Source organism: Varanus komodoensis, unplaced genomic scaffold, assembly GCF_004798865.1.
Source record: "Varanus komodoensis strain SLA01 unplaced genomic scaffold, ASM479886v1 scaffold11, whole genome shotgun sequence".
Lineage (NCBI taxonomy): Eukaryota > Metazoa > Chordata > Lepidosauria > Squamata > Varanidae > Varanus > Varanus komodoensis.
This window is the reverse complement of record NW_025335317.1, coordinates 13,003,909-13,018,769: the sequence shown is the minus strand read 5'-3', so window position 1 is coordinate 13,018,769 and position 14,861 is coordinate 13,003,909. Positions and strand designations below refer to the sequence as shown.

Sequence of the window (14,861 nt, the reverse complement as noted above, 5' to 3'; positions counted from 1 at the left end):
ATACCATTTAATTCTATTCTATTCCACCCAATAGCCAGAGTCCTCTGTTTTGAGCTGATTCAGAGCCCAGCCAATAGCAAACCCTAATGTCTCTCAAAGCATGGGAAACATTCAATTCTATACATTCTCACTTTCTCCAAAAGTGCTTATTACAGTGCATTTATGTCAGGTTTATTTCCAATTAGAGATGTTTTGTTTCTGTAAAGAATTCCTGTGCAAGTGTACTGATTGCACAGAGCCTGCAAATAAGTAGCAGTTGAAAGGAGCAAAAAACAAAAGCCAGAATAAAACACACCGTAAAGCCAGGTGTGGCAGGAAAAGTGCTTGTAATCAGATGGGCAAGATCCAGGTTCATGCAGATGTTGACACCCTAAGAGGACAGGTTCCGAAGGTCAGCACCCAGAAATTCATGGTTCAATATAGTATGGAAGCAATGCGTGAGATTCATTGAGCTCTATAAAACAGACTCTTGCATAACTTTTTGGATTGCCTTGTTCACTCTCAGCCAACTGAGCCACACGGGAGACAGTAATACTAACCTAATTTACAAAGTCGTCATGATGTTTATTGAGATAGTGTGTGTGAGAACCTTGGGCATATTAAATGACCATCTAAGTGCTAGGTGTTGCTGATTGCTGTTATGAATAGAGAGGACTATGGGCCGATGCGCTGCACCCATTTCCTTCTAGAAAACCAAAATCCATTTGCAAGTGATATCGTAAGGCTGAGATGTTTACTTCTCAGTACCGGCTCTCTGGAATATTTCACTCGAACAAAGGAACTTCAGTACCAGCAAGGTTTTTAATGGCACCCCGTCTTTTAAATTTTCATTGCATTCAGTGCTATAGCTATAAGAGGAAAGAAAAGTCGCCAAAGAGGCCAGCCTGTGTGAAAAATTTTGAATGACTGTTGTTCATAGCAGAAATAGCCGGGCTTGTTTTAGTAAGGTAGAGCCTCAAGAAAGGAAAAAAGGAAGACATCCAGAGCTGACCAGTTCATGAAAGTTTGGGAGAGGGCAGGTATTGTCCTGGTCTGCATGACTGTGGCAGCCCACCATGGCTCGTTCATTCATTTATTTAAAACGTTTGTATGCCATCCCATCGCAAACGTCTCGGGATGGTTTACAACACCACCAACAAAAATAGAATACAGATAAAAGGAGGAGTAGCTCAGCATCCAGTATAGGTGTAAAACCACAGATTAAAACAAATTAGCCATTAAAATAGTGGGGGAATAAAAAGGGTTTTGCCTGGGGCCAAAAGGAAAGAGGTGTTGGCGCCAGGCTAAGCTCTCTGGGAAGTGTGTTCCACAGTCGGGGCGCCACCGCAGAGAAGGCCCTGCTCTGGGTAGCCACCCTCCTAATTTCTTTCAAGAAGAGCTCCCAGAGGAGGATCTCTGCCTCATTTAAGCCATGGTGGCTTGCGATGGATGCTGGCAGCCATTGGGAATATTCAGACTACAACAGGTGGGCATCACTTGTCATGATGCCCAGTGCTGGCACAGGTTGGTTGTCGCCATGGTTGATAAATCACCCCTCAAGGAAAAACAGCCCGTGGTTCTTTGGGGTGATTGGTTAACCATGGTGACAATATACCTCACCAGGTTCAGACCTCACAGCAAGCTGATGTGGTCAATCACCATGGCTTGAATATCTGGAGCGGACCGTCGGCACATGCTGAGACCCAACATGCTGCAATGAACATGCAAATCCATCCTGCCAGGAATAGTACGTGATGGCAGCAAGTCGCAGACAAATGAATAATTGCTGGACAATGCGAAATGATTGCAGGGAGCAGGTGGTCAGAATCATTGGAACTGTTCCTCCTGCAAGTATTTGATTCCTTGATGGTTGGTTGGGACTTCAGGCTGCCACGTGTAGTGTTGGAACAACATGGCACGGTTCTGAATGCAAACACACTCGCTTTCATGTCAGTAAGCGCTGCATTTTTCTCTCCCAGGAAAAAACAACAAGTCAGCTCGTGAAGGTCGTCTCGCAGAAAGAGCCCTCCCAGAACAAGCTCTTATCATGGCTGTGAACTCCCTTTTCTCCTCTGTGGTGAGTAGAAATTGATTCCTCGGGGGGGAAAAAATGCTTCTCACCAGTGCAACAAAAGATTAAGGCTGAAATTTTATGCACCGGGAAGTCAGGCTCACTGAACTCAGTGTAGCTTATTTCTGACCAGACAAGTCTGGGATTAACTGTAAAACATTTTAGAGCAGGCATTTTAACTGTTTCATTTATTTATTTTAACTGAAGGAGTGCTTATGTCCATATATGCCCACCCGCCCCCTGAGATCTGCAGGAGAGGCCCTTCTCTGGGAACCCTCCGTGAAGGAAATTAGGAGGGTAGGTACTCGGAGGAGGGCTTTCTCTGCAGTGGCGCCCAATCTATGGAATGCGCTTCCCAGAGAGGTCCGCCTGGTGCCGTCGTTATTTGTTTTCAAATGTCATTTTAACTGTTAATACTATTTATTTATTTTATTCTTTGGCCAGGGTGACTGATTTTATTTTATATTGTTAACTAGTTTTATATTTTATTGTATTATATTTTAATTGATATCTTTGTGAGCCACCCCGAGGCTTTGGTGAATGGGGCGGCATAGAAATTTTCTAAATAAATAAATAAATAAATTGCTCATCTAGCTCTCCATGACGCCACACCTGTGATAAAAGAGTCCCTGCCAGCCGGCCACGCCCTGGCCCGAGTTTTATCAGCCTCTGAGCAAGGCAATTATTCCATTCCCTTCTTTCAGATTTCTAGTATTTCCTTTCACTAACTTTCACCTTTCTGTAACTCTTGGTGGTCACTGGGTATGCTCAGCCCTCATTGCTTTTCCCCCATTGTAGGGATGTCTTGGGGCTTTTGTTGCCCATAACTAAGCCTAGGAGAGACCTGTCACTTATGGAGGATGATGGAGGAAAAGAATGGCCCAGGATGTCCATCTCAGCACCATTTTTCTTTTGGTTGGTTTTATTTCACTTGGACCTTTCCAGAGGATTCATTCATTTTGCTTTCCCATGTGTACAGAATCGCTTTCACTTAGGGATGCAATAATAACATGAAGAAAAAGAATCTCTGCCCAGAAAGAAAGTTCAGTAGTAACATTAACATTTGGTGAACAAGTGGAAATTAAAGGCCTTTCCCAGTTTGTACTGGATCTGCTGTGCTTGCTCCCCTTTCTGAACCAAAGCAAGTCATAAATTTTGTATGCCGAATGGATTACTTAAGTAAATTTGCACAGTTCATCAAAACTGCTTGCAGGAAGGAAGACAACAGTTGGGAACAGGAGGCTATAGAAGTGAGGGAAGAAAGGAGCTATAAGAAGAAAAGACACAAATCATCCATATGGTTCTATTATAAAAATGCCATCTTTAATATGCCACCTTTTTCTGTGGGGAAATTCAGTTTTATTTTTAGCATAAGAAATAAGGCCATTTATTATTGGTCACTTTTATGCGGTGCATCAAGTATTAACAAGTCTAATCTGTCTTCCTGAGATAGGATACTTCATAGTGAAAGGATTTCTGATGGATGCTTGTCCAGTTTTTTCCTTAAACCTAGGAAGGAAGGTTCCAAATAGAAAGTTTGTCCCATTGGTGAACAACTATTTCAGTTTTCTTAATTGTTTGTTGGAGTTAGAAATGGCCAGAAGGGCTTTAGGGACTGGCTCGCTGTTTGAATTGAAAATAATATGACAGATGGTTGCCTATGGTATACAAACATTTTTTTTCTGTCCCACTGTTGCCTCTAGTCACAGATTTCTGAGAGATGGAGAATGCCTTTTTGAATCAAGAGGAACTGAATGGGTACACACATACGGAGGAACACTCCAGAATGAAGGAGGGGGGTTATTGGGCACTGTATTTGAGGTGTCCAACCCCAAATCCATTTTGAGTCCAAAATCTAGTCTGGATTCTGGGCTGGATGAGCTTCAGGTGCCTTGCTGAAGTCATCTTCAGCCTATGAATGAAAGCCCTCTTATGCCTAGCATCCCTCCTTAGCAGTTCTAAATTCAAGGCCGTGGCTTCCTTGACGGAGTCAATCCAGCTCTTCTTTGGTCTTCCTTTTCTTCTGCTGCCTTCAACTTTCCCTAGCATGAATGTCTTCTCCAGGGAGTCTTGCCTTCTCATGAGTCTTCTAAGTGCAAAGATGACATTGTTGCCATGATCTGGGCATGGAGCCCAAGACACTGCTGTAGCTTTCAGGCTGCAAATAAAGCCCTCCCCATAGGCACTACCTCTGTGGTTAATGAGATGATATTGTCACGTGCCCAGGCTTAGATGCTTGATCCAAACCCAGTTCAGACCCTGAATTTTGCAGACATCCATCAAGAGGACAACTAGCAAATTAATCTGATTAACTCTGGATTACTTCTATTGGAGATAGGGCTGGCAAGAACGCTCATTCCTAGCAATGTTGCGTCTACCATCTGCTTTTAACTCTCTAACTGCAGTCCTCTATCTGTTCTGCCGGCGACACAGATACATGACTAGTGGTTTTTAAAAGCTGTTTCTTATGATATCTGTGCTCTAAATCTTTAGTCACCTTGAACACTCATTTGGAAGGTTGCTAATAGAGCATTCTTCCTAAATCTGGGGCTACAGTTTCCATCATGTCTGACCTTTGCTCATCCTGGGCTGGAACAGACGGGCTTTGTAGCCTGAGCCATCTGGAGAGAACCAGATTAGGGAAGGTTGTCTGTCTATCCCACGAATGAGCAAAGGATAGCCCAAGAATTCCCTATAAAAAGGGAATCTATTCTCTGCATCCCAGCTGCAGAATTCCCTCCTGCATCACTTTTTCTATTACTGCCACCCCCACACGGCCTACTGCAAGCACTGTTCACGATGGGATGGCAGCTTTAGTTGGTGCTGCTTACACTAAGTATTCGGACGGAGAAATAGTGACACTATGCTGGTGGGAAATGCTTGAGTAAAACGAATGGGCTCTGCCATTATCACAGAATCCCTGTGCCCTTGGTGAACCTTTAAAATCAGACACAAAGATGCTAGGGGTTGCTCTTGTCATGTGGTACTACATCTCTTGTGTGTGCTGTCTACTTAAGGTTAAAGGTAAAGGTAAAGGTTTCCCCTTGACATTGAGTCCAGTCATGCCTGACTCTAGGGGGCGGTGCTCCTCTCCGTTTCCTAGCCGAGGGAGCCAGCGTTTGTCCACAGACAGTCTCCGTGGCCATGTGGCCGGCATGACTAATCACCCAAGTGCACGGAACGCTGTTACCTGCCCACTGAAGCGGTGCCTTTTTATCTACTTGCATTTGCATGCTTTTGAACTGCAAGGTTGGCAGGGGCTGGGACGGAGCAACGGGAACTCACCCCGTTGTGCAGATTCGAACCGGTGACCTTTCTATCAACCAGCCCAGCAGCACAGCCGTTTAAACCACTGCATTTATATCAAAACAAGCAGAATTCTAAAGTTTAAGAACTTGAAGGCAAAGTCCCAGTGGTTCTGGACCTCTTTCCTTTTTATGACTGGTCAGTGTTCCAGACATAATTTCAGAGTAAGTGGAAGTGCTGAATGAAAGTCACTGTGGTGTCACGATTAAGGGTGTTGGACTGGGACCCGGGAAACGTGGGTTCTAGTCCCTGCTCACTGGGTGACTTTGGTCCAGTTGTTGTTGTTGTGAGGAAAAAATGGAGTGGAGGTGAACTTTGTAAGCTGCCTTGAGTTCTTTCCAAGAGATAGAAAGGTGGGATATAAATGCAACCACCACCACACACGGAAGAGCAAGACATTAGAAAAACAACTGCGAGTCCTTTGCTTCCTGTAACTCTTCTGTGTTGCTTGCAAAGCAAATTGTATTTGACAAGGCTGTTTCTCACAGATTAGCAATGGTTAGATTAATCTGTCCTTACATGGTACCATTTAATCCAGCACTGCTGTTTGGTAGACTGCAGAGAACAAGATAAGCACAACTACCAGCTCTTTTTCCTGCTCTCTGAAGCAGGAGACGTTAACAGTGCTAAACACACTTCAGCTCCCTTGATCCTGTATTGAACCGCCATGTATGCAATTTAAGGGTTGTGAATAGTAATACCAGTGCATCTTCAAGTCTATAAATTTGGCTATCCCTCTATCCATCCATCCACTCACCCACCCATCTAATGTAGGTTTGAGGATAGCTGCATTTTGCAAGACATATAATTATGTATATTTATTAGATTTCTATCCTGTCTTTTTTCTTACAAAGAACACAAAAGCAGCTCACATCATTCTCCTCCTGCTGCTCTCAATCTTACCCCCACAACAACAGCCTGGCGAGGTAGGCTGGACTGAGCACAAGTTTTTCAAGAAAAGATAGGTATGAACTAGACATCTGTTTAAAACTGGGTCCTTCGCACAAGATAGACCACGTCATGCTGGAATGCCTCATAACCTGTTGCTTCAATGAAAGTCTTTGCAAGACATAGCAAAGGAGGTAAAGATTAGCTTTTGCTGTCTATCATGTCTTGAAGTGTCACACATTGTGTTATTTCCTAGCCTTGGAAACTTTTAAATCACTGAACTTGGTGGTGTGTGTGTTGGGGGGAGGGGGTTGCTAGGTGCAACTCATTTTGGGAAATTAGTTAACCTTACATGCAGAAACCTTTTCAGCTCCTATTATAATGAGATGCATGAGCCTCACATGGTTTCTCCCTCACTCTGAGGTGATATGCAAATTCCTCTTTCAATATTCTATACAAAATGCATGAAGAAGTCGGAGTCACCTTTCTTTGGTCAGGTGTATCTTCACCACTATAGCAATATGCTAGACTCCTTCCTTCTACTTCCCTTTGCCAGTCCTTTTTCGAAATGCCCATCTTCAGGATTCCAAGTACCAGTGCATTTCAGTTAAATGGCATAGGGTGGTGCCTTCTGAGAAATGGGGGGAAAATCCCTAGCATTCTAAGTGTTGGTTAATGAAAGGGGTCTCAGGCTGTCTAGACCGAAAACAATCACTCTGAGCCCTGTGAGATGATGTTCCCACCCTGTTCAGGCCCCAGGGATCTGCTGAAGTAGCATGTATACTCTCCTCCATCTGTTTTATAAACACAGGCCTGAAATAAATATATCTTCAGGACAGTGGTTAAAATAGAACACGATTGCGAAAAATGGATAGCCAATCTCAGAATTTAAGAAAAGATCTTTAGGATTTGCAGAATACCTCTCAACTAAACAACACCTACTAGTCCAGAAAAGCTAATAATAAGAAAGATGGGGTACTCTCTCAGCTCCTAGAAGCGACAACCTTTACCCTGAAGCTCAAACTACACAAAGGAATGTGTTTATCCTCTTCCATGAACACTGGGTTTGATGTGGTGGATTTATTTTGGATCTCTGTCTCTATTTTACTGGTGTATAACATGGCGATTTAAAGGAACTCTGTTTTTGTTGTTCCTGTAATATTTGCATGAATTGCTTTATGTGGATTTTCAGGTGGTCACTCATGAACAGTGTCACGCTTTCGACCCTGTATGTCAGGGCTTTCCCAGCACAGGTGTGCAGTGATAACATAGTTTCACCTGCAGAATGTCTTTTTGTTAGTCCTGTGTTAGAGAGACAGCATTCTGAACAGAAAAAAGTGACACGCTCTTAGAATTGTGGTTAACTTAAAATGATATATAATTATACGCCACAATTACGGTACTTAAGTTGCCAGTGCAGCTTAAACAGTGTCTCTCCAATGGCCATATATAGATCTATTTTATTTTACTTTAGCAAAAGGATTTTAGGTTTCAGCATACACAGGTCTATTTTAATGGCTTACCATAGTAATCACTTGCCAAAAATTATTGGCTATTATTCAGAATGCATGCAGTTGAAATGTGTACTGGGGAAGTACATTCCATGCCTTTTACAGTAAATGGCAAAATTTTCTATCATTTATTTTGTGATGGTACAATGGGACCCAATCTGGTAAAGGGGGATCACAGAATCACAGAAGGGTAGAGCTGTAAGGGGTCAGAGGGGCATCAGGTCTAGCCCCTCCTCAGTGCAGGACTTCAAGTTAAACCATCCCTCTTAGACGGCTGTCCAGCTGCATCCTGAAATTCTATTGTAATTTATAATATAACCTATTATAAACCAAGACATGACTAACAAGAGAGAGAACATCACTGTCAGAGTTTGTGTGATTATTAAAGTTTGGTTTGTATTCTGGCTTTTCACAAGGAGTGGGAGGGAAAGCCCAATATTTCTATGAACTAAACACTGGCCCCATACCTCAGAAACAAGATGTGAATTTCACTCTGCTGCAGAAATGAAGGAATGGCTTTGTTTGGGAATGTACCACCTTTCTGCCTCGGAACTAAATGGGACCTTACATAGGAAATGTAACAGGCGTGTGTAGAACACTCTTCTATCTTTTTCCATTTTTAATGCTAGGGGATTCCCTTTCCCCTCCATATTTTCTGCTTCTTCCATCTATCCACCCAGCAGCCTGCCTGCCTTTCTACATGAGAAAAGTTGGCAATCCTTGTCCATGGATGGGAAAAGCAGCTTCGGGAGGATTTTGAATGGGAAAACAGTTGTGGTTAAAGCAATCAAGCAGGCTTTCTGCTGCGGTTCCTCTTGTTAAATCTTGACCAGTCTTGGCCATTCCCCCTCCACTTCTTTTTCTACCAGTAATAACAACACTATACAAAACCTTTAGTTGCTTGTTACACCATTGTCTTGTATAAAATATACTTTACCCCTTAAAGGGACTTGTTTCCATAGGATGCACAGGATTGACTGTCATCATCATCTTCTTCATCTTCATCATCTGTTTATTTACGTCATTTCTATACTGCCCCATAGGCAAAACTCTCTGGGTAGTTTAGAACAGTCCATAAAACAGGAGAATAAAATACAGTGCAAATGCCATACACTCTCATCAAGGAAACATCAACAAATTTAAAACAACTAAACCATACTAAGGAATGACCTTGTAAAAGAAAATACCAAGGATTTTCCCTCAAGCCAAGTCAATCTATCTATATAATTTTTATTTGATGTTTACAATCTTTCTACAAAAGAAAACAAGTTTGGTGTAGTGGTTAAAAGCTGGGGCTCAGGAGACCTGGGTTCTAGTCCCAGCTCAGCCGTGGAGCCAACTGGGTGACTTTGGGCCAGTCACAGACTCTCAGCTCAGCCTGCCTCACAGGGTTGCTGTTGTGGGGATAAGATTGAGGAGAGGAGGAGAATTATCTAAGATGCCTTGAGTTTCTTGGAAGGAAAAAAGGTGGGATATAAATATAATAAATAGTATCAAAAACAAACATCAGTGCAAAACTGCTGAGAACACAAAACAATAGCAAAAACACAAACATATATGCAGAAAAAAGGGAAGAAAAAAGCCATAGAATAAAGGGGCCATTTCACCTGGCATCAGGGAGGATAAAAGTCAAAGATTAAAAATACAATTTAAAGGATTTTTATTTAAATTGGGTTTTTTTAAATAAAATGCTTTTTGAGAGAAAATCTCTCAAAAGATAGTTGTCGATTTAAGATGCATTATAGACCAAAGCTTATTCATCATGAAATAAGGATTAGTTTTTGATCATGTAAAATAAGGCAGTGTTTAAAATTTTTGATAAATGAATTCCATTAATCCATTTACAATATCATGGTTTTCCAGAGGTGTCTGTAAGATGATTGGGCAGTTTTTCTATCTAGAAGGTATTGTCACAGATGCTTGGTGTTACAGTTCTCAAAGCTGTGGATTTGTGTCTGCAGAATCACATGCCTCTTCTTCACAGCAAAACTGTTAAAAAATAAACAGAGTTGAGAGAGAGACCCGAATCCCATTGTTCCTTTGCAAATCTATGCACACAGAATTAACTTAGCACTCTTAAGTGCTAAGTTTTGAAAAATTAATGAATAGAAGATTGTTGGGAGTGGAATAGATAGATCTACACAAGAAGCTAAGTGTGCGGATGGAGGGGCATACAGTAAAAAATGAACGTTTGAGTATAGCATGAGGTTTATCATATTATTTTTTCCCCTGGAGGAGAAAACCTATCATAGCACCAGGCTGTAAAAGAGATCCAGTTTGGGAATATTTCAATGAAGCTCCTATACCTACAGGTAAGGCAGCCCTGTATGCAAATTATGTAGAAAACCATGGATTAAATCTAGTCTTACTGACCAGTGATTTAAATTGATTTGATTTAAATCAAATCCACCCTGCCTGGCACCCAAAAGGAGCTTCCCGCAGGGTTGGCACCAGAAGTTGGTGTCATTTCTGAGCAGACTGCGCTTGCCAGAGGTGCTGCAGCGGGTCCCACAGTCCCAAGCCTTGTGAGCTTTTGTGAACTAAACCCAGCACCTTGAATCGGCCCAGAAGCAAACAGGCAGCCAAGGCCAGTGGGCCAGAACTGGTCTAATGTGCGCAGACCTTTGGGTCCCAGGAGGGTTGGTTGATACACATGTCCTCTGTGGAGGCTCACAACTTCCCGCTCTTCCCGGTCCCATCCTCTTCTGGGACTTTCTGCAACCCGTTCCAGCAATGCTTGGCTTCCAGAGGCTTTCACTCACGGGGCATTGTCACACTTATTTTTAGGTGCAGGTCTAAACTCTGCAGTGCCCCGTGGCAGGGCTGTTTCCGCCACACAGATCTGCTTCTCGGGGAGCCAGGCGCGCTGGCCCCTCTTTCTTGAGGGCACTTTCCTCTGAGAATCCCTCGAGACGGCCCTTGGGCTCTCTGCCTGGTTCAGGGCTGCCATGCCAGGAGCTCTGGAAGCCTTGAAAGGGTGTCCGCGAACCTGCCTGCCCACCCGCCGAGCCGCGGGCGCCCGGTGCAGCTTCTTCGCCGCGGGCGCCTCTTGCAAAGCTCCGCAGAGAGGGGCGGGGAGGGCGAATGCGGCGGCCCAGCCTGGGCTCGGCCTGGCACGCGCCGGCTGGCTCGCTCGCCCGCCCGCTCGCTCGCTCGGGGCCTCGGCGCCGCCCCCGGGCCCGCCTCCTTACGCGCAGCCACCCATGCCTCTTTTCATGAATGAAAACCAATCGGTCGAGTATAAATAGATCCGAAGGCTGCCGACGTCAGAATGAGAGGACTGACTCGTCCCGCAGCTCCGGGGCCGGGCGCCTTTGCATGCACTCCCGATTCACCCTGAATCCCGAGGGGGAGAGGCAGGGAAGGAGGGAGGGCGCGTAGGAAGGAGGAGCGGGTCTGGCTGGAGAGAGCATCGGGTGCAGCTGCAGGAGCGGGGCGGAGGGCAGCTCCAGCGCCATGCTGCCTTTGTGCAAAGTTGGCGCGCTGCTGCCTGGCAGTGCGCGCCCTGTGTAAGGCGCGGTAGGGACTCTGCGGCGGCGCGGTCGCTCTTGCCCTCGGGGGCCGCCGCTGGAGGCTGCCACGCATCCGTCCCTCCCGGGTAAGGCGCGCGGGATCGTGCCCAGCCGCTGCGCGCGCCCGCGCCCCGCCGCTTGCGCGCGCGCGCGCCTGCCTGTCCTGTGCGCCGGCGGGCGGGCGGGCGGGCGCTCCGTGCGTTGCGCCGCGGAAAGTTTGCACGGCACGCGGGTGGGGCAGCCGTGGGGATCGCCCTCCCCAGCGCCCTTCTGCCAGGCGAGCGGCGGCTCTCGCGGTCGCATCGGCCTGGGGGGAGCAGGGAGCGAAACTCGGGAGCGCCGCGCGGCCGCAGCAGCGCGTTCCTTGGGCTGGGCTCCGTGCAACTCTGATGCGCCCCGGCTCCTTTGCCTCCGCTGTGGCTATGGAGTCTGTTGTGAGTTGCTGTGACAACAACCGGGGGCTGCCTTGAGGGGCTTGTCAGGAGATGCACAAGTTTAACCAAACAGTCGAAGGTTGCTTGGCTGGATCCCGAGGAGCGGGAAGGCTGCGCAACGCGTGGCACCCAACAAGATGCAAAGGACAGTTTAAAAACCCACCCAGACGAAGTGCAGAGATGTGTAGTATGTAAATCCAGCGTGTTTCAGGTAATACAGGCAACTCGGGTGTTTAAACTCCTATGTCAAGAGCAAGTCTAGTTCTCCGATGAATGCTTTTGAATGCATGGGTGAAACGGGATCTGGCCCACATTAAGGCCCATTTATTTCACTGGCAGAGCATTGAACAGGTGCTGAACTCTTTCCCACTGAACTAAATGAACCTTAGAGGTCTTTCGGCTGCATCGTGGCCATAATACCACATGATGAACATGTGAGCAGCATAATTATATTCTCCCTCTCTCTCTCTCTCTGCTGAAATCTGGTAAGTATCCCACCATCACCAACGCCATCAGAACACAAAAGGTAAGGCAGGCAGTTTGATCCAGTTCTTTTGACCGACTTGGCCATAATGCAGGCCAGGCAGTGGAAAAGCTGGCTTTGCACATCTGTTCGCACAGATCCGTGAAGTTCTGCATATGGTCATAGGGAGAGCTAGAAGGCGATGCCAGAATATTCTCAGTGACTGACAGCTGCTCACCCGCCGTTTGTTTTCTGTTCCTGGACATTCTGTTGAACGGCAGCCAAACATGTAGCGCCTAGCAAACTGGTGGCGTTAAAGAAATGCTAAGCAGCACTAAAACTATTCTAAAAAGAGGCAGGAGGAGATAGAAATCAAGTTTCTGGTTTGTGCACCCTGTCATATGTTTTTGTGGATTGCTGCCAATAGCCATTATAATGTTTTGCTTAATTAATCATTGCTAAGTCAGTAGTTTACACAGTACAGTTCTGCATACCTATCTTGCCTCCTTGGTACTGCTTGAGAAGGGATGTTTTGCTAGGCTTCACATACCCTATTTATTTCTCTTTCCCTGTAACTAGCAAAACTCTTAAATCTGAGTCTAATTTTGAGAACTGAAAGAAGGAAATGCTCTCCTTTAAAAACTTATTTCCAGTGTTCTTTCACAAACATTAGGAGATTCACTTAAATAACTAGTTCAAAGTGATTCAAAGGATCTGGGAATGCTGTGCCTGATAATTCTAGATAATTGGTGGTTTATATAACTTGAAGTGTATTGTTCTGTAAACCTGTGTTGATGTAGCAGGCACATGGTATGGTAGAATCAGACTTTTTTCGGTGACTTGACATTAAGTGATTGTGTCTTTGTCAGTTAAGGAAAATATCAGTAGCTAGCACACTAAAAGTTAAATTCCCAAGTCCACACAAGGGAAAATAGCTTTCATCAGTTTCCAGAAGACTTGATGTTTACTGGGCCTACAGTTGGGTCTATGTTTATTAGGAATTTAGCTTAGGTTTACATAGTTTGGATCCCGTAGTCAGTTCTTAGGTGTTTATCACCTGAAAGCCGCATTTGACAATGACCAGTGACACAACTAAAGGGCAGAACAAGCATTGTGTACAATCCTGTGCACGTCTAGACAGAGGAAATTCTTGCATAGGACAGGTAGTACCATAAGGTAGTACTTAATCTTCATAGCTCTCTTTACCAAGTCCTACTCTATGCATTTAAAATAAATTTATTTATTGTACTTATATCCCACCTTTTTTCCTTTGAAGGAGCAGAAGCCAGCTTATATAACGCTCCTCAGCTCTGCAGTCTTATTGCCACAACAACAACCCTGTGAGGTAGGCTGGGCTGGGAGCTTGTGACTGGTCCAAAGTCACCCAGTGAGCTCCACAGCTGAGCGGGAACTAGAACCAGTTCTCCTGAGTCCCAGCCCTGTGCTCTTAACCACTGCAGCACACTGGTTTTCTATTAGTATACACAAATAGAGTGTTATGGAACTCGGATCCAGATGACCAGACTAATGCTTTTTATCTGACAGTAATTTCAAGTCCAATAATTCTTGCATTAGTCTGATTAGGCTAAAATGAGGCAGCCAGAAAATTAATTCACAAGCCAGTAAATATAAATAAATAAATAAATAAATAAATAAATAAAATAATATTATTTTCTTGTTTTCTTGGGAAGAGAGATACTGCCAGTCCACGAGATGATTTCTTGAGATCCGTGGGAACAAACTATCTCTTAGTGCTGGTGGTTCTTGCTCCAGTCCTGCAGCAACAGTGTAAATGCTGTATAGATGTGATGGGGGTGAGGACTTAAAAGCAAAATAAGCTATCCTTTACCAAGTCAGCATTAACTCAGCTCCATATTGTCCACACTGACTGGCAGTGTCTTTCTAGGTAGGGTTTCAGTCCTACCTGGAAACTCTGGGGTTTGAACCTGGACAGGTGGGTACTGACTAGGGTTCCCTTTGCCGTAGTGGGCATACCCTGGAAGAGATGTCAAGGCCTTAATTAAGGGTTCATGCAGCGCCTTTTACAAGTTCTTCCAGGGAGGGAGGCTTCCTTTTAAAGAAGCGAAATGGGCATTTTAGTGTTACAGAGGGCAAACCTATACCCCTAAAGAAAATGTCTAAAAATGATGAGTTGCGATACGTGGAAAGGAATAAACTAGCACATTTTTGTTTTTAATGGGGCTACAGGAACCCACCTTTGCTAAACCAGTTTCTTCCCTGCCATTTCCTGTGCTTGAACAAAAGCCTTTAAGGAAAACCCTTAAGCTTTCCAGACTCGGGGAGAGCATAGTTCATCATCTGTGAGGTCACAGGCCCTGTCCAATCGGTGGCTGCAGCAGAGAACTTCTGGTTGCACTTTGCAGGGTTGGTGAAGGCTGTTTTTGATGTCTAGGAGGGATCTTTTGAGCTAGAGAAGTACCAAACAGCAGCCGACCCCTGGCTTTGCCAGTGATGGAAATATATGGAGGGCGAGGTGCATAAATCAATGTGTATTCAGGACCAGGAGAGGACAACTGGATTTCCACAGCTCTGAAAATGTATAATCTCTTCCAGCTCTAAGAAGGAAAACGTTGGTTGATGCTCTCATATCTTTAATTTATATTGCATGCTAGAATATTTGTCCAAGCCAGCTGTCATTGACCTCAATGGCCGTATGGGCTGTTTAAGAATGTTTAC

The 14,861-nt window shown here is 44.8% G+C and overlaps 1 protein-coding gene across 3 annotated transcripts in view; it reads left to right on the top strand.

Annotated features, from left to right (window-relative positions):
• Positions 1–14,861, top strand: part of RHOBTB1 (Rho related BTB domain containing 1) — a 72,997-nt gene that overhangs the window by 9,144 nt on the left and 48,992 nt on the right. Inside the window, exon 3 of one of the 3 annotated variants that reach the window (XM_044420392.1) lies at positions 1,959–2,056. The gene's annotated coding sequence lies outside the window, so the exon portion shown is untranslated. Of the gene's footprint in view, positions 1–1,958; positions 2,057–11,223; positions 11,354–11,892; positions 11,913–14,861 lie in introns of those variants that run through there. The other 2 variants (XM_044420394.1, XM_044420395.1) reach the window with 2 other exon arrangements.